The sequence below is a fragment of the Crinia signifera genome, chromosome 6, assembly GCF_055691185.1.
Source record: "Crinia signifera chromosome 6, ASM5569118v1, whole genome shotgun sequence".
Classification (NCBI taxonomy): Eukaryota; Metazoa; Chordata; class Amphibia; order Anura; family Myobatrachidae; genus Crinia; species Crinia signifera.
The window spans coordinates 5,338,522-5,356,969 of record NC_139222.1 but is presented as its reverse complement, the minus strand read 5'-3'; the positions used below and the strand labels follow the sequence as shown (position 1 = coordinate 5,356,969).

Genomic DNA, 18,448 nt, shown 5'->3' with positions numbered 1-18,448 from the left:
CCCCTGTATAATAATAACAGGACACCACAGGCTACTCCCCCTGTATCATAATAACAGGACACCACAGGCTACTCCCCCTGTATAATAATAACAGGACACCACAGGCTACTCCCCCTGTATAATAATAGGACACCACAGGCTACTCCCCCTGTATAATAATAGGACACCACAGGCTACTCCCCCTGTATAATAATAGGACACCACAGGCTACTCCCCCTGTACAATAATAGGACACCACAGGCTACTCCCCCTGTATAATAATAACAGGACACCACAGGCTACTCCCCCTGTATAATAATAACAGGACAACACAGGCTGCTCCCCCTGTATAATAATACCATCAGGACACCACAGGCTGCTCTCCTGTATAATAATAGGACACCACAGGCTACTCCTCTATAATATGGCACCACAGGCTGCTCCTCCTGAACAAAGGGACACCGTAGGCCGCACCCTTTATATAGTAGAGCACCAAAGGCAGCTCCTCCTGTTCAAAAGGTCACCACAGGCCGCTCCCCTCATGCAGCAGGACACAATAAGCTACTCATCCTGTATCATAGCGCACTACAGGCTTCCCCAACTGTATAACATGGCACCACAGGCCGCTCCCCGGGTACATGAGGGCACCATTACCTGCTGCTGACGGACACAGCGGCGCCGCTATCTCCGTGCTCGGGTCCCGACTCTCGACGGACTCTCGGAAGTTGCAGCGATCGATAAGAAACTCCCTTCCTGTGTTTGGACCGCAAAGACCGGAAGTGCTGTGGCACGCAGCGCCCGGAAGTGCTGTGGAACGCAGCGCCAGAGCAGGAAGTGCTGTGGAACGCAGCACCAGGAAGTACAGTTTCACTCCTCATTAACATAACAACACCTTTATGTTCTGCCTCTCTGAAACCCATGTATGGGGCCTAAATCCTCCATGTAGTGGTTACTGTAATGCTGAATGACTTGGCAGAGCTGACACTTATAGCTATATTTAAAGGCCCCCATACACTGGGCAAGCCACATGCAATTTAGGCTCTTTTCCTGTGATTGTGGTGACCAGACGCAGGAAAAGAGCCCAAATTGCAGGTGATTGACAGCCGGTCCGATGTGCTGTCCCCTGCGGATCACACCGGAGCCTGCGAGTTGCGTATCTCCAAACTTTAAAAGCATCACTGGCGGGACCTTTGCGCAAGCCCAAAGTTTGGGGGCTTGACGCACAGCAAGGGGGTGTGGCCTTCAAATCGCGTCATCCAATGCCTCAGAATCTAATGAAAATGGTTGAAATCGCACTAGTGGATGGGGACCTTACACTGGAAGTGTTCAGTGCCCCCCACCCCCGCTCTAATGTATGCTTACCTTTACAGCAGGCTCCAGCAAGAACTGAGGGCCTTATTCTAGTTCACTCTTTCTGACAAAATCCTTCTTAGATGGACAAAACCATGTGCACTGCAGGTGGGGCAGATGTTACTTGTGCAGAGAGAATTAGATTTGGGAGGGGTTTTACTTCAAAGTGAGATCTATATTGCAGTGTAAAAATAAAGCAGCCAGTATTTACCCTGCACAGAAACAAAATAACTCACCCAAATCTAATTCTCTCTACACATTTTACACCTGCCCCACCTGCAGTGCACATGGTTTTGTCCATCTAAGAAGGATTTTGTCAGAAAGAGTGAACTACAATAAGGCCCTCAGTTCCTGCTGGAGCCTGCTGAAAAATAGCACTGGATATTGGTATAAATGTCCTACTACACTCACTGGTAATAATAGTCTCTGTACAGTGCTGCGGAATATGTGTGCGCTATATAATATAACTGGTAATAATATTCTCTGTACAGCGCTGCGGAATATGTGTGCGCTATATAATAACTGGTAATAATAATCTCTGTACAGCGCTGCGGAATATGTGTGCGCTATATAATAACTGGTAATAATATTCTCTGTACAGCGCTGCGGAATATGTGTGCGCTATATAATAACTGGTAATAATAATCTCTGTACAGCGCTGCGGAATATGTGTGCGCTATATAATAACTGGTAATAATAGTCTCTGTACAGCGCTGCGGAATATGTGTGCGCTATATAATAACTGGTAATAATATTCTCTGTACAGCGCTGCGGAATATGTGTGCGCTATATAAATAACTGGTAATATTCTCTGTACAGCGCTGTGGTATATGTGTGCGCTATATAATAACTGGTAATAATAGTCTCTGTACAGCGCTGCGGAATATGTGTGCGCTATATAATAACTGGTAATAATAGTCTCTGTACAGCGCTGCGGAATATGTGTGCGCTATATAATAACTGGTAATCATAGTCTCTGTACAGCGCTGCGGAATATGTGTGCGCTATATAATAACTGGTAATAATATACTCTGTACAGCGCTGCGGAATATGTGTGCGCTATATAATAACTGGTAATAATAGTCTCTGTACAGCGCTGCGGAATATGTGTGCGCTATATAATAACTGGTAATAATAGTCTCTGTACAGCGCTGCGGAATATGTGTGCGCTATATAAGAACTGGTAATAATATTCTCTGTACAGCGCTGCGGAATATGTGTGCGCTATATAATAACTGGTAATAATATTCTCTGTACAGTGCTGTGGAATATGTGTGCGCTATATAATAACTGGTAATAATAATCTCTGTACAGCGCTGTGGAATATGTGTGCGCTATATAAATAACTGGTAATAATATTCTCTGTACAGTGCTGTGGAATATGTGTGCGCTATATAATAACTGGTAATAATAGTCTCTGTACAGCGCTGCGGAATATGTGTGCGCTATATAATAACTGGTAATCATAGTCTCTGTACAGCGCTGCGGAATATGTGTGCGCTATATAATAACTGGTAATAATAGTCTCTGTACAGCGCTGTGGAATATGTGTGCGCTATATAATAACTGGTAATCATAGTCTGTACAGCGCTGCGGAATATGTATGCGCTATATAATAACTGGTAATCATAGTCTCTGTACAGCGCTGCGGAATATGTGTGCGCTATATAATAACTGGTAATAATAGTCTCTGTACAGCGCTGTGGAATATGTGTGCGCTATATAATAACTGGTAATAATAGTCTCTGTACAGCGCTGTGGATGATGTGTGCGCTATATAATAACTGGTAATAATAGTCTCTGTACAGCGCTGCGGAATATGTGTGCGCTATATAAATAACTGGTAATAATAGTCTCTGTACAGCGCTGTGGATGATGTGTGCGCTATATAATAACTGGTAATAATATTCTCTGTACAGCGCTGCGGAATATGTGTGTGCTATATAAATAACTGGTAATAATAGTCTCTGTACAGCGCTGTGGATTATGTGTGCGCTATATAATAACTGGTAATAATAGTCTCTGTACAGCGCTGCGGAATATGTGTGCGCTATATAATAACTGGTAATAATATTGTCTGTACAGCGCTGTGGAATATGTGTGCGCTATATAATAACTGGTAATAATAATCTCTGTACAGCGCTGTGGAATATGTGTGCGCTATATAATAACTGGTAATTATATTCTCTGTACAGCGCTGCGGAATATGTGTGCGCTATATAATAACTGGTAATAATATTCTCTGTACAGCGCTGCGGAATATGTGTGCGCTATATAAATAACTGGTAATAATAATCTCTGTACAGCACTGTGGAATATGTGTGCGCTATATCTAAATAACTGGCAATAATATTCTCTGTACAGCGCTGCGGAATATGTGTGCGCTATATAATAACTGGTAATAATAGTCTCTGTACAGCACTGCGGAATATGTGTGCGCTTTATAATAACTGGTAATAATAGTCTCTGTACAGCGCTGTGGATTATGTGTGCGCTTTATAATAACTGGTAATAATAGTCTCTGTACAGCGCTGCGGAATATGTGTGCGCTATATAATAACTGGTAATAATAATCTCTGTACAGCGCTGTGGAATATGTGTGCGCTATATAATAACTGGTAATAATATTCTGTGTACAGTGCTGTGGAATATGTGTGCGCTATATAATAACTGGTAATAATAGTCTCTGTACAGCGCTGTGGAATACGTGTGCGCTATATAATAACTGGTAATAATAGTCTCTGTACAGCGCTGCGGAATATGTGTGCGCTATATAATAACTGGTAATATTCTCTGTACAGCGCTGCGGAATATGTGTGCGCTATATAATAACTGGTAATAATATTCTCTGTACAGCAGTGTGGAATATGTGTGCTTTATATAATAACTGGTAATAATATTCTCTGTACAGCGCTGTGGAATATGTGTGCGCTATATAATAACTGGTAATAATATTCTCTATACAACACTGGGGAATATGTGTGTGCTATATAATAACTGGTAATAATAGTCTCTGTACAGCGCTGTGGAATATGTGTGCGCTATATAAATAACTGGTAATAATATTCTCTGTACAGCAGTGTGGAATATGTGTGCGCTATATAATAACTGGTAATAATATTCTCTGTACAGCGCTGCGGAATATGTGTGCGCTATATAATAACTGGTAATAATAGTCTCTGTACAGCGCTGTGGAATATGTGTGCGCTATATAAATAACTGGTAATAATATTCTCTGTACAGCGCTGTGGAATATGTGTGCGCTATATAATATCTGGTAATAATAGTCTCTGTACAGCGCTGTGGAATATGTGTGTGTTATATAATAACTGGTAATAATATTCTCTGTACAGCGCTGCGGTATATGTGTGCGCTATATAATAACTGGTAATAATAGTCTCTGTACAGCGCTGCGGAATATGTGTGCGCTATTAAATAACTGGTAATAGTCTCTGTACAGCGCTGCGGAATATGTGTGCGCTATATAATAACTGGTAATAATAGTCTCTGTACAGCGCTGTGGAATATGTGTGCGCTGTATAATAACTGGTAATAATATTCTGTGTACAGTGCTGTGGAATATGTGTGCGCTATATAATAACTGGTAATAATAGTCTCTGTACAGCGCTGTGGAATATGTGTGCGCTATATAATAACTGGTAATAATAGTCTCTGTACAGCGCTGCGGAATATGTGTGCGCTATATAATAACTGGTAATATTCTCTGTACAGCGCTGCGGAATATGTGTGCGCTATATAATAACTGGTAATAATATTCTCTGTACAGCAGTGTGGAATATGTGTGCGCTATATAATAACTGGTAATAATATTCTCTATACAACACTGGGGAATATGTGTGCGCTATATAATAACTGGTAATAATAGTCTCTGTACAGCGCTGTGGAATATGTGTGCGCTATATAAATAACTGGTAATAATATTCTCTGTACAGCAGTGTGGAATATGTGTGCGCTATATAATAACTGGTAATAATAGTCTCTGTACGGCGCTGCGGAATATGTGTGCGCTATATATTAACTGGTAATAATAATCTCTGTACAGCGCTGCGGAATATGTGTGCGCTATATAATAACTGGTAATAATAGTCTCTGTACAGCGCTGCGGAATATGTGTGCGCTATATAATAACTGGTAATAATAATCTCTGTACAGCGCTGCGGAATATGTGTGCGCTATATAAATAACTGGTAATAATAGTCTCTGTACAGCGCTGGGGAATATGTGTGCGCTATATAATAACTGGTAATAATATTCTCTGTACAGCGCTGCGGAATATGTGTGCGCTATATAATAACTGGTAATAATAGTCTCTGTACAGCGCTGTGGAATATGTGTGCGCTATATAAATAACTGGTAATAATATTCTCTGTACAGCGCTGTGGAATATGTGTGCGCTATATAATAACTGGTAATAATAATCTCTGTACAGCGCTGCGGAATATGTGTGCGCTATATAATAACTGGTAATAATAATCTCTGTACAGAGCTGCGGAATATGTGTGCGCTATATAATAACTGGTAATAATATTCTCTGTACAGCGCTGCGGAATATGTGTGCGCTATATAATAACTGGTAATAATAGTCTCTGTACAGCGCTGCGGAATATGTGTGCGCTATATAATAACTGGTAATAGTAGTCTCTGTACAGCGCTGCGGAATATGTGTGCGCTATATAATAACTGGTAATAGTCTCTGTACAGCGCTGTGGTATATGTGTGCGCTATATAATAACTGGTAATAATATTCTCTGTACAGCGCTGCGGAATATGTGTGCGCTATATAATAACTGGAAATAATAGTCTCTGTACAGCACTGCGGAATATGTGTGCGCTATATAATAACTGGTAATAATATTCTCTGTACAGCGCTGCGGAATATGTGTGCGCTATATAATAACTGGTAATAATATTCTCTGTACAGCGCTGCAGAATATGTGTGCGCTATATAATAACTGGTAATAATAGTCTCTGTACAGCGCTGCGGAATATGTGTGCGCTATATAATAACTGGTAATAATATTCTCTGTACAGCGCTGCGGAATATGTGTGCGCTATATAATAACTGGTAATAATATTCTCTGTACAGCGCTGTGGAATATGTGTGCGCTATATAATAACTGGTAATAATAATCTCTGTACAGCGCTGCGGAATATGTGTGCGCTATATAATAACTGGTAATAGTAGTCTCTGTACAGCGCTGCGGAATATGTGTGCGCTATATAATAACTGGTAATAATAATCTCTGTACAGCGCTGCGGAATATGTGTGCGCTATATAATAACTGGTAATAGTAGTCTCTGTACAGCGCTGCGGAATATGTGTGCGCTATATAATAACTGGTAATAGTCTCTGTACAGCGCTGTGGTATATGTGTGCGCTATATAATAACTGGTAATAATATTCTCTGTACAGCGCTGGGGAATATGTGTGCGCTATATAATAACTGGAAATAATAGTCTCTGTACAGCACTGCGGAATATGTGTGCGCTATATAATAACTGGTAATAATATTCTCTGTACAGCGCTGCGGAATATGTGTGCGCTATATAATAACTGGTAATAATATTCTCTGTACAGCGCTGCAGAATATGTGTGCGCTATATAATAACTGGTAATAATAGTCTCTGTACAGCGCTGCGGAATATGTGTGCGCTATATAATAACTGGTAATAGTAGTCTCTGTACAGCGCTGCGGAATATGTGTGCGCTATATAATAACTGGTAATAATATTCTCTGTACGGCGCGTATGGTCTAAAGCAGGGGTGTCAAACTCAAATTCATCGGGGGCTGCATCAGCAGTTTGATCACCCTCAAAGGGCCGGTCCCCCAAAAAGTACAAATGACAGAAAACTTGTACAAGGTGTACTTTAAAGCAGTGTGAAACAGGACATGCATATAACAATAATGCGATAACAAAAATGGTGGGCCATCAAACACAGAGCTATGCTGCAGAAATGTAATTCCACATCCAGTACTAATTATATTGAGGTGCAGGGTTCAGTGGTAGACAGGGACAGAAGGTACAGAGCTGCCTTAGGGATGCTAGAGGAGGTGACACCATTTTGGGAAAGACATTTTAATGTGGGCTAGCAAGATAGACACGCAGTGACTAGAGGAGAGCATGGCCTGCTGTGTAAATGTCACCCTCAGTGACAGAGATCCCCACGTACAGTGACCAGCCTGAGTTATATACTAACCTATTTCAGTCAGCCGCCTCGCACACACGGTTACCGCTACTACCAGCAGTCCAGCACGGATCGCCAGCTGCGTGACGTCCCAGTCCCAGCAACCAACCCCGCAGCTCCGGCGAGCGAGCGAGTGCGCGCGGGGTGGGGGGTGGGTGAGAGGAGGTGGCCTAGGCAGGAGCTGGGACACACTGCCCCTGCATGCTATCTCCTCGCGCGGGCCACATGACGAGGTCTGGCGGGCCTTGTGTTTGACACCCGTGGTCTAAAGTGTAATACCACACCCTTTTTGTGATGCCACGCCTCCTTCCATGAGGCCACGCCCCCTTTTACCTCACTCCTCCTTCCATTAGGCCACGCCCCCTTTTGCCGCGTGGCTATGCCGCACAAAGGTCCCCCTGCTATTATGTCTAGATCTGGGACCACCCATTACCAGAATTCTAGATTTGCCTATGACGCTGAGGCCACCCTGCCAGGCAGTCTCCCCATGCATCTAGCGGCACCTCTTTGTGTCTGGCAGAAGTGAACCCAAGCCTGTCTCCTGTGCCCGTACCGGTGCCGTCTCCTCGCCCGCTGGTGGATCAGCACCCTGGCAGCCCCTATAGAGGTATAGTCACACAGCCCTGGATGATATATAGCTATATAATACTCTCTATATACAGCGCCATGTGCAGGCTGGGGGGAGCAGGACGCAATGTACACTAATATCTCTGGTGTGCCCCCCCAACACTGCCCCTTTGAGCAAAACATTTTCAATATACTGCAATGTATTTTTTATATTGTTACAAAAGACACATCATTAATATTCACTAATACCGAAGGAGGGTCTGAGTAAGTACTTTTACAGGAACCAGGGGGTGCCATTATTAACCATTGCTAGGCACTGCACTGCCATCGGTACGCTTACAGCCCTGAGCGTGTCAGAACCTTGGGGCCCCTCACAAGCTTGAGGCCCGGTACAGGTGTCCCCTATGACCCCCCTGTCGCCTGCCCTGCCTGGGTGTCGGCGCTGTGCTCTCCCCCTGTGAGGGTCCCTCAGTATGTGTGAGTCTGGGCCCCGGGTGTCAGTGCTGTGCTCTCCCCCTGTGAGGGTCCCTCAGTACGTGTGCGCCTGGGCCCCAGGTGTCGGTGCTGTGCTCTCCCCCTGTGAGGGTCCCTCAGTATGTGTGAGCCTGGGCCCCGGGTGTCGGTGCTGTGCTCTCCCCCTGTAAGGTGTATGATGCTACCTACATGATGTGCCCAGCCCCCCCTCAGTGCCGCATGCACATCCATAGGAGACAGATCTGTGTATGGATGTGCCCTGTGTGCGAGAAGCCCCAGCTCAGTGTCAAAATACTGTAGGGGCCCCCTCATGACTCATGGCCCACCCCCTGGTGACACAAGGACTGCCCCCGGGGCGACGCAAGGACTGCCCCCGTGGCGACGCAAGGACCACCCCATGCCTTTAACTTTTCTCCCTGAAATTATTTTTCAAAAGTAGGCAACCCTACGCTATTTGTTTTTAGTGCATGATTCTGGTTCACACGCAAATACAAATTTTCTCTGTAATGGAGAAAACCATGTGCACTGCAGGTGGGGCAGATGTAACATGTGCAGAGAGAGTTAGATTTGGGTGAGTTATTTTGTTTCTGTGCAGGGTAAATACTGGCTGCTTTATTTTTACACTGCGATATAGATATCAGATTGAAGTACAAACCCCACCCAAATCACTCTCTCTGGAGGAACAGATAATTTGAAGGAAAAAAAAACGGCCATACAGATGACTAGCAAGCCATTGATTGGCTGAGACCTCAGACAATCAATGGCTTGCTAGTCATCTGTATGGGCATTTGTTTTTTCAAGTTATCTGTTCCTCCCGGCTCCAGCCGCTGCCCGGCAGCCAGCGTCTTCAAGTTCTCCCTGTTCCCGCTGTCGCCTCACCGCAACAGCTTCCTCCTGCCCAGCTCCCTATGCAGCCTCCCCCTGCTCGGCTCTCTATTAGCCGGCATCCCCCGCCCACTGCTGTCCCCCCGCACGGCTCCGGGGCCGACCCCGATCCGATGTTGCTGCACATGTAATCACCACGCCCCGTTGCTGTGCTGCAATCCACCAATGGATCAATGTGTGCGCCACATGTGGGAGTATATTTACCTACACAAGCACTTACCCCCCAGCTTACCCCCATGACATGCAGCGTGGGCTCCGTACTGGGGGCATTCAGGGGCTCAGTTCTAGAGCTGGGCTACCACAGCTGTAAGGCGGCATTAGAACCGATACCCTGCCATTCACAGCAAACTTTCGGGATTTGCGTTCCATTTTACTTCCTGACCATGTGGAACGCACTACTTCCGGGATTTGCGTTCCATTTAACTGACCGACCGTGTGTTCCAGCCTTCTTCTGCTACATGTGTAGCCGACAACACTTTCGGGCGCTGCGTTCCACAGAACTTCCTGGCTTTGTGTTCCAAACACAGGAAGTGAGTTATTTTTATCGATCTGTGCTACTTTTAATAGTCCGAGAGTCAAACTCAGGACCCGAGCCGGTAATGGTGCTCTAATGTACTTGTGGAGCGGCCTGTGGTGCCATATTCTACAGGGGGAGAGGCCTGTGGTTCCATACTATACAGGGGGAGTGGCTTGTGGTGCCATATTATACAGGGAGAGTGGCCTGTGGTGCCATATTATACAGGGGGAGCAGCTTGTGGTTGCATACTATACAGGGGGAGTGGCCTGTGCTGTCATATTATACAGGTGTAGTGGCCTGTGGTTCCATACTATACAGGGAAAATAGCCTGTGGTGCCATATGATACAGGGGGAGTGGCCTGAGGTTTAATGCTATACAGGGGAAGCGCCCTGTGGTATTATACAGGGGGAGCAGCCTTTGGTGTCATATTATACAGGGGGAGTGGCCTGTGCTCCCATATTATACAGGGGGAGTGGCCTGTGGTGCCCTATTGAACAAGCGTAGCACCCTTTGGTCTCCTATTGTACAGGGGGAGCATCTGGTCTGGTGGTGACCTGTTATTATACAGGAGGAGGAGCCTGTGGTGTCTTGTTATACAGAAGGAGCAGCCTGTGGTGTCCTGTTATACAGGAGGAGCAGCTTGTGGTGTCCTCTTATACCAGAGGAGCAGCTTGTGGTGTCCTGTTGCTATACAGGAGGAGCAGCTTGTGGTGTCCTGTTATACTGAGCAATAGAGACTGGTACTTGTGTATTATCATGGCATGCGATTTTGTGGCCGATTTGCATGCTATTCCATCCTAATACACCCCCACTATCCAAGTCAGCCTGAAGCGTGGCGATCGCAGCAAGCCCCACGAGGGGGACACATTACGCATCCTCCCTACCTGTTCATACTCCCACTATCCACGTCGGCGTGGAGTCGAGTTTATAAAAATTGGCGAGCGCAGAGAGCGGACGCGGAAAACGATCCCGTGTATTCCGCTGCACTCGTCACGCTTGGGGATCTGTGGGGGTATAAACAGGTCAGGAGGACGTGTACCGTGTCCCCACGCTTCAGCTTGACTTGGATAGTGAGGGTGTACTAGGATTGAATAGCATGCAAATCGGCAGCAAATCTTATGCGATATCGCATGCGATTTGCGGCCGATTTGCATGCGATTTCGCGAGCGCTGTGATAATACACAAGTACCTAGAGACTCTCAGACAGTCGCTGTCAGTCCCCAGATCCTCAGAGTGTCAGTGATTGTCCCCCAGGTAATGTCTCCCCCACCTTATGCTGCGCACACACAGCCGACCAGTCACACAGGACACATGTCTTATCCTGAGACAGGACAGCAAGGAGAATGAGTGATGGGATAACCACAAGTACCAGCATACCCCATCATTTGGAGGCCACAGATACCCTATCACTGCCCCCAGATGTACATTGGGGTACAGTATGCTGTACAGCACTGTGTGATGGGGCTGGGTCACAGGACCCTCTGACAGACGCTGACCAGGGCTCTATGCCGGGTTATGCTGTACAGCACTGTGTGATGGGGCTGGGTCACAGGACCCTCTGACAGACAATGACCAGGGCTCTATGCCGGGTTATGCTGTACAGCGCTGTGTGATGGGGCTGGGTCACAGGACCCTCTGACAGACTCTGACCAGGGCTCTATGCCGGGATATACTGTACAGGGCTGTGTGATGGGCTGGGTCACAGGACCCTCTGACAGACGCTGACCAGGGCTCTATGCCGGGTTATGCTGTACAGCGCTGTGTGATGGGGCTGGGTCACAGGACCCTCTGACAGACGCTGACCAGGGCTCTATGCCGGGTTATGCTGTACAGCGCGGTGTGATGGGGCTGGGTCACAGGAACCTCTGACAGACTCTGACCAGGGCTCTATGCCGGGTTATGCTGTACAGCGCTGTGTGATGGGGCTGGGTCACAGGACCCTCTGACAGACTGACCAGGGCTCTATGCCGGGTTATGCTGTACAGCGCGGTGTGATGGGGCTGGGTCACAGGACCCTCTGACAGACGCTGACCAGGGCTCTATGCCGGGTTATGCTGTACAGCGCGGTGTGATGGGGCTGGGTCACAGGACCCTCTGACAGACGCTGACCAGGGCTTTATGCCGGGTTATGCTGTACAGTGCTGTGTGATGGGGCTGGGTCACAGGACCCTCTGACAGACGCTGACCAGGGCTCTATGCCGGGTTATGCTGTACAGCGCGGTGTGATGGGGCTGGGTCACAGGAACCTCTGACAGACTCTGACCAGGGCTCTATGCCGGGTTATGCTGTACAGCGCTGTGTGATGGGGCTGGGTCACAGGACCCTCTGACAGACTGACCAGGGCTCTATGCCGGGTTATGCTGTACAGAGCTGTGTGATGGGGCTGGGTCACAGGACCCTCTGACAGACTGACCAGGGCTCTATGCCGGGTTATGCTGTACAGCGCTGTGTGATGGGGCTGGGTCACAGGAACCTCTGACAGACTCTGACCAGGGCTCTATGCCGGGATATACTGTACAGGGCTGTGTGATGGGGCTGGGTCACAGGAACCTCTGACAGACTCTGACCAGGGCTCTATGCCGGGTTATGCTGTACAGCGCTGTGTGATGGGGCTGGGTCACAGGAACCTCTGACAGATGCTGACCAGGGCTCTATGCCGGGTTATGCTGTACAGCGCTGTGTGATGGGGCTGGGTCACAGGAACCTCTGACAGACTCTGACCAGGGCTCTATGCCGGGTTATGCTGTACAGTGCTGTGTGATGGGGCTGGGTCACAGGAACCTCTGACAGACTCTGACCAGGGCTCTATGCCGGGTTATGCTGTACAGCGCTGTGTGATGGGGCTGGGTCACAGGAACCTCTGACAGACGCTGACCAGGGCTCTATGCCGGGATATACTGTACAGGGCTGTGTGATGGGGCTGGGTCACAGGAACCTCTGACAGACTCTGACCAGGGCTCTATGCCGGGTTATGCTGTACAGCGCTGTGTGATGGGGCTGGGTCACAGGACCCTCTGACAGACGCTGACCAGGGCTCTATGCCAGGTTATACTGTACAGCGCTGTGTGATGGGGCTGGGTCACAGGAACCTCTGACAGACGCTGACCAGGGCTCTATGCCGGGTTATGCTGTACAGCGCTGTGTGATGGGGCTGGGTCACAGGAACCTCTGACAGACTGACCAGGGCTCTATGCCGGGTTATGCTGTACAGCGCTGTGTGATGGGGCTGGGTCACAGGACCCTCTGACAGACTGACCAGGGCTCTATGCCGGGTTATGCTGTACAGCGCTGTGTGATGGGGCTGGGTCACAGGAACCTCTGACAGACGCTGACCAGGGCTCTATGCCGGGTTATGCTGTACAGCGCTGTGTGATGGGTCACAGGAACCTCTGACAGACTCTGACCAGGGCTCTATGCCGGGTTATGCTGTACAGCGCTGTGTGATGGGGCTGGGTCACAGGACCCTCTGACAGACGCTGACCAGGGCTCTATGCCAGGTTATACTGTACAGCGCTGTGTGATGGGGCTGGGTCACAGGAACCTCTGACAGACGCTGACCAGGGCTCTATGCCGGGTTATGCTGTACAGCGCTGTGTGATGGGGCTGGGTCACAGGACCCTCTGACAGACTGACCAGGGCTCTATGCCGGGTTATGCTGTACAGCGCTGTGTGATGGGGCTGGGTCACAGGAACCTCTGACAGACTCTGACCAGGGCTCTATGCCAGGTTATGCTGTACAGCGCTGTGTGATGGGGCTGGGTCACAGGAACCTCTGACAGACTGACCAGGGCTCTATGCCAGGTTATGCTGTACAGGGCTGTGTGAGGGGGCTGGGTCACAGGAACCTCTGACAGACTCTGACCAGGGCTCTATGCCGGGTTATGCTGTACAGCGCTGTGTGAGGGGGCTGGGTCACAGGAACCTCTGACAGACTGACCAGGGCTCTATGCCGGGTTATGCTGTACAGCGCTGTGTGATGGGGCTGAGTCACAGGTAGGGAAGCCAATCCCAGGGCATTTTTTCAATCCCGGAAATCAAGAAATAAAGAAATAAAGAGAATGATTGGCTTGCTGTACTCTGATTGCAGGTGTAGGTTAGTAAATATTTATGATACTTGATGGAGATGAAATTCTATAAGATAAATGAAAATAAAGACTGGCTGGGAGGAGGGTGAGACATAAGTGTGGGTAAAATGTAACGCAGGGCTGACAACTAAAGGGCATTTATACATAGGAAGATATTATCATTGACATCAGAGCTAGGGCCATGTCACCTTAGGATAAATGACAAACAACACTATTGTAACATGTATACAAAGGGCCAAGGTTGTAATGAGGCACGTGTCACATTTCCTTACAGTGAGGGGGGGTGAGAGAGACCTTCATGGTTCTGGATGCGGTGGCAGCCTGGCAGGCTCTGAAGAGCGCAGTTCTATGGTCCCTACCCTGGTGGCAACAACTGTGCCCGCTTGTAGCGGCCGGGTCCCAGCACAGCTGCAGTGAAGTGAGGAGCAGGAAGTGTCGTTAGACCCCGCCCCACTTCCAGCACAGCTTCCGGCCAGGGTCAGTGTCCTCGAATCTGCTGGCTCTGAACTCCGCGCGCCGTGGCCCTACTATAATAAAAACTGGAACAAAAATTCAAGAGGGTGCAGGGGATTGCCTGCTGGACCCCCGGGGCCCCCCACCTGCCGGGCCCCATAGCAGTTGCATCCCCTGCGCCCTCTGTAGTTACGCCACTGTTTTCAGTCCATAGTAGGCATCCAGGGAGGTAAAAAAACACACAAACTGAGTAGCCCGTCACCATACGGACAGGAGGAGCCACAAGTGTGTTTACACTTGTGGCTCCTCCCCTGATACTTGCGGCACCTCCCCCTGAGGGATTCTCCAGTGACGTCATTCAGGTAAGTGTGTATGGGGGATTGTCGTGTGTATTAAAGGTTTATTTTTTCTGTGTGTGTGATTTATTTGGACATTGTTTTACTGGGTTGGGGGAGGAACTAATCTACCCCCACAAACGTGGCTGTTATAGGTGAGGCCATAGTTTGCAGGAGGCAAATGGGACAGCAGGGTGTCCGCAACAAGTTACGTCTGAGTATCATAGTAGCTTTCCCACATGTTATAGAGTTTTTCAACAGAAATATCTTTCCAGAGATTCGTCCAACCACTCCATTTTGAAAATATGATGTCATTTGGTGACAGAAAGAGAGAATGGAGGGGTCGTGGGCTGCAGCCAAAACTGTAATATACTCTGCCTCCTGGGAGCCACAGGCATGAGTGGTCAGTAATCAAGCCCATCAGATACCGTCCATGCAGTGACATATATGTCCCGTGGAACAAATTGAGGAACAATTCTACATAAAAAGCGGCAGGGGCCAGTTTAATGGAATATTCCAGTTTTTTCAACATTTTTTTTGTGGCCAGTGAGGGAAGGTGATCTCTCCATTGTGATATCCCCCACTCCCCCACTATCCCCCATTTCATTGATGTAGCGCAACTTCCAGCAATTTTTGTTAAATCCATTGCACTTTGTCCTACATAGGAATTACTTTGTATTCAATAACCGCTTTTACATCCAAGGAAGGGGTACAGCAATGGGGGCGGATTGTGCCCCCACTTATGTGAATTCCTTGGATGGTGGGAGCCTGAAGTCATTATTCATGAGGATAATGTCTATGTAGATTGCATCACTTCTTGTATGCGCTACATCGATGACCATTTAATCACCTTCGTCATCGCCTCAATGAGCTAAATCTGAAATTCACCTTTGAATACGGCAGCTCGGTAATCTCCTTCCTGGATCTTCGGAACTACAGGGACTTGAATGATATGATCGTTATAGAGATCTACCTTAAATCCACCTCTACCAACAGCCTTCTGTGTATTACCAGCGCCCATTTTCCACGACATGTGGCTAACATTCTGAAGGGGGATTTCTTGCGGTTACGACGCAATTGTTCAGATGATACTTACCACTCAAAGTGCAAAGATCTGACTGAGAGACTTAGGGAAAGGGGTCGCTCCAGGAGATCTATCGAGAAAGCCCAGAGGATCATTACAACGACAACAACCAGGGACCAAAGGAGCCCCCATTGAGGACAACACTATTCAATTCATTGGTAACTTCTGTTCAAAATGGAGGGACATCTAAAGTATCATACAGAAATATTGGCCCATTCTGCTTAGTGATGATGACCTCTTATAGAAATTAGTAGAGAGGGTCAACATGAGTTGTAGACGGGCCCAAGTTCTAAAGACCAGCTTGTACATAGTCACTATACCAACACCACCACCAAAACAGTGCTACCCAAAGGGAGCTATACATATGGTGGATGCAAAATATGCGACTACATCTCCAAAACACGAACAGTGGACTTTGATAAGGCCGTATAATTCTGATCAGGGAATAATTCAATTGTAAGAGCAGGAACCTGATGAAATGCTTAACGTGTAGTTGTCAGCTCATGTTTGTGGTAATGACCATCCGCGTGCTGAATCAACAAGCCTTAGAAGATTGGGGCGATATCTGAAATGCCACCACAGATTTGTCAACAATGAAACAGGCAACTTCTGTAGCCAGACCGACGTTCATATCTGTGGCCTAGAACGAGGTAAATTGGGTCTGAGAGAGGGTGATCTTACCCGTGCACTCTTCAAAAAAAGAGAGTAAATGGATTTTCTTACTTACACCTAGAGGTCTGATTTATTTATTTATTTACAGTTTCTTTCTTTTTTTTTTTCAAGAAATGTTTTATTGAAACACCATTTAATGCATTTTACAATAGAGAATCACGCAAATCATTGTTGACAGAGCAAGTACAAATGTAAAATCTGACATTATGGCTTTAATGTTGCAAAAAGTAATATGCATGTGCCAATAAAGAAATACAATAAAAATACAAAAGAAGTGTCTACGTTATCTCCTATTATTAAATAAGTCTTCATTATGGCCCAGGGCTTCCGGAGGTCAAAAACTGTGCGGAGATATCTCATAAACGAATCATCTAGCCCAATCGGGGGGATCCCTGGAGATAATTCTCAACATGTACCATTGACTATGTCTAAGTGAGTTATGAAGCTTGGTCCTCATTTCCAGTGGCAGTAATGTAATATGACTCTCCTACGTGTTCAAACATTTTTTTTGTACGAAGTTCTTTATTTAATAAACATTCAATCCAATCCTTGTCTGCAGGATGGCTTTACGTGCCACCGCATTAACAATTAGCAAGAGTCTTTTACTTCCCCTAGTCGTACGCCAAATATACCCCAATGATCTGTGAACGGCACATAATTCACCAAGTGACCTGTAGCCAAAACAATTGTAGCATGGGACAACTCCAAACATAGTGATTGAGGTCTGCTTCGCTAGTATTACACCTCAGACATACCACCGCGGGAAACATCCCCAAACAATACCTTTGACAGCTGTGTGCAGGTCAAATAGGGCATTACCGAGGTCCAAGCCTTCATACCTGCGTTTATGGTTTCGTGGTCTATAATTTGTCTAAATAAATTATAACGTATAGCTATAGCCTTCAGCCACCCCAGTCAAAAGCATCGTATCTAAGGTGTTTGTCCAGTCCGCCTCTGAAAAATGACGTATTACCTCTGTGACATAGGGCAGTATTCAATGAGAAAAGTTCTCCGTCTTTTGTGGAGAACTTGTGCTTTTTTCGCCGTGGAGAGAGGTTTTTTTCTCCAAAGGCGAGCCACCCTATTCAATGTGAAATATTCTCCGTCTTTCTTAGTGATTCTCGCCGTCTCTCTCCGTGAAGAAATTCTCCATCTTTTGATGGAGAGCAGGAATGTGAACTTTTAAACTAAAAGGGTGTTTTTTTTAATTTTGGTGTCAAAAAATCAGGTTTTTTTTTCTGTGGAGGGCCATGTTATTTTTATTCATGTGCCTATAGCACATGAATATATATTTAATTTTAAAAAAAATATTTTTTTACATTTTTTTTTCTTTTTCTTTTTTTTACACAGTGCAGCCAGCAGGGGGCCGGAGCGCTCGAGCCGCTCATTAGATATTCATATATTCACTGCACCCGAAGCACGTTCGGGTACAGTGAATACTGGGTCCCCCGCTGGCTATAGAGGGGGGCAGCCTGTGCTGCCTGGGTCCCAGGGGGGCCCCCTACCCTCACATATGTTCTGTGGCATCCAGGGAGACTTTAATCTCCCTGGATGCCACGTCCCTGTCAGCTCCCTGCTGCGGACGCTCGTCCGCTGCAGGGGTTAAGACTCGCCGCGAGTGGCGGCGAGTCTTATAAACATTGAATAGTGGCAGCAGGAGAGGCAACGAGCCCTCCGGAACACGGAGAGTGCACGGCGAGCAAAAAAAAAATGCTCGCCGTGCACGGAGAATATTACCATTGAATACTGCCCATTATGTTTAGCCTGTATGTAGGCCAGTGGATGCCTCCCAAATGATTGGAAGGTCTCCGAAGCCTTATCGTATGACAACGGCTTTT

General features: G+C 47.1%; 1 protein-coding gene across 2 annotated transcripts in view; it reads right to left on the bottom strand.

Annotated features, from left to right (window-relative positions):
- Positions 1–14,468, bottom strand: part of LOC146009871 (uncharacterized) — a 42,982-nt gene extending 28,514 nt beyond the window's left edge. The window contains exon 1 of one of the 2 annotated variants that reach the window (XM_083150440.1): positions 14,339–14,468. The gene's annotated coding sequence lies outside the window, so the exon portion shown is untranslated. Of the gene's footprint in view, positions 1–633; positions 784–14,338 lie in introns of those variants that run through there. The other variant, XM_083150439.1, reaches the window with a different exon arrangement.
- Between the last annotated feature and the right edge of the window lie 3,980 nt (positions 14,469–18,448).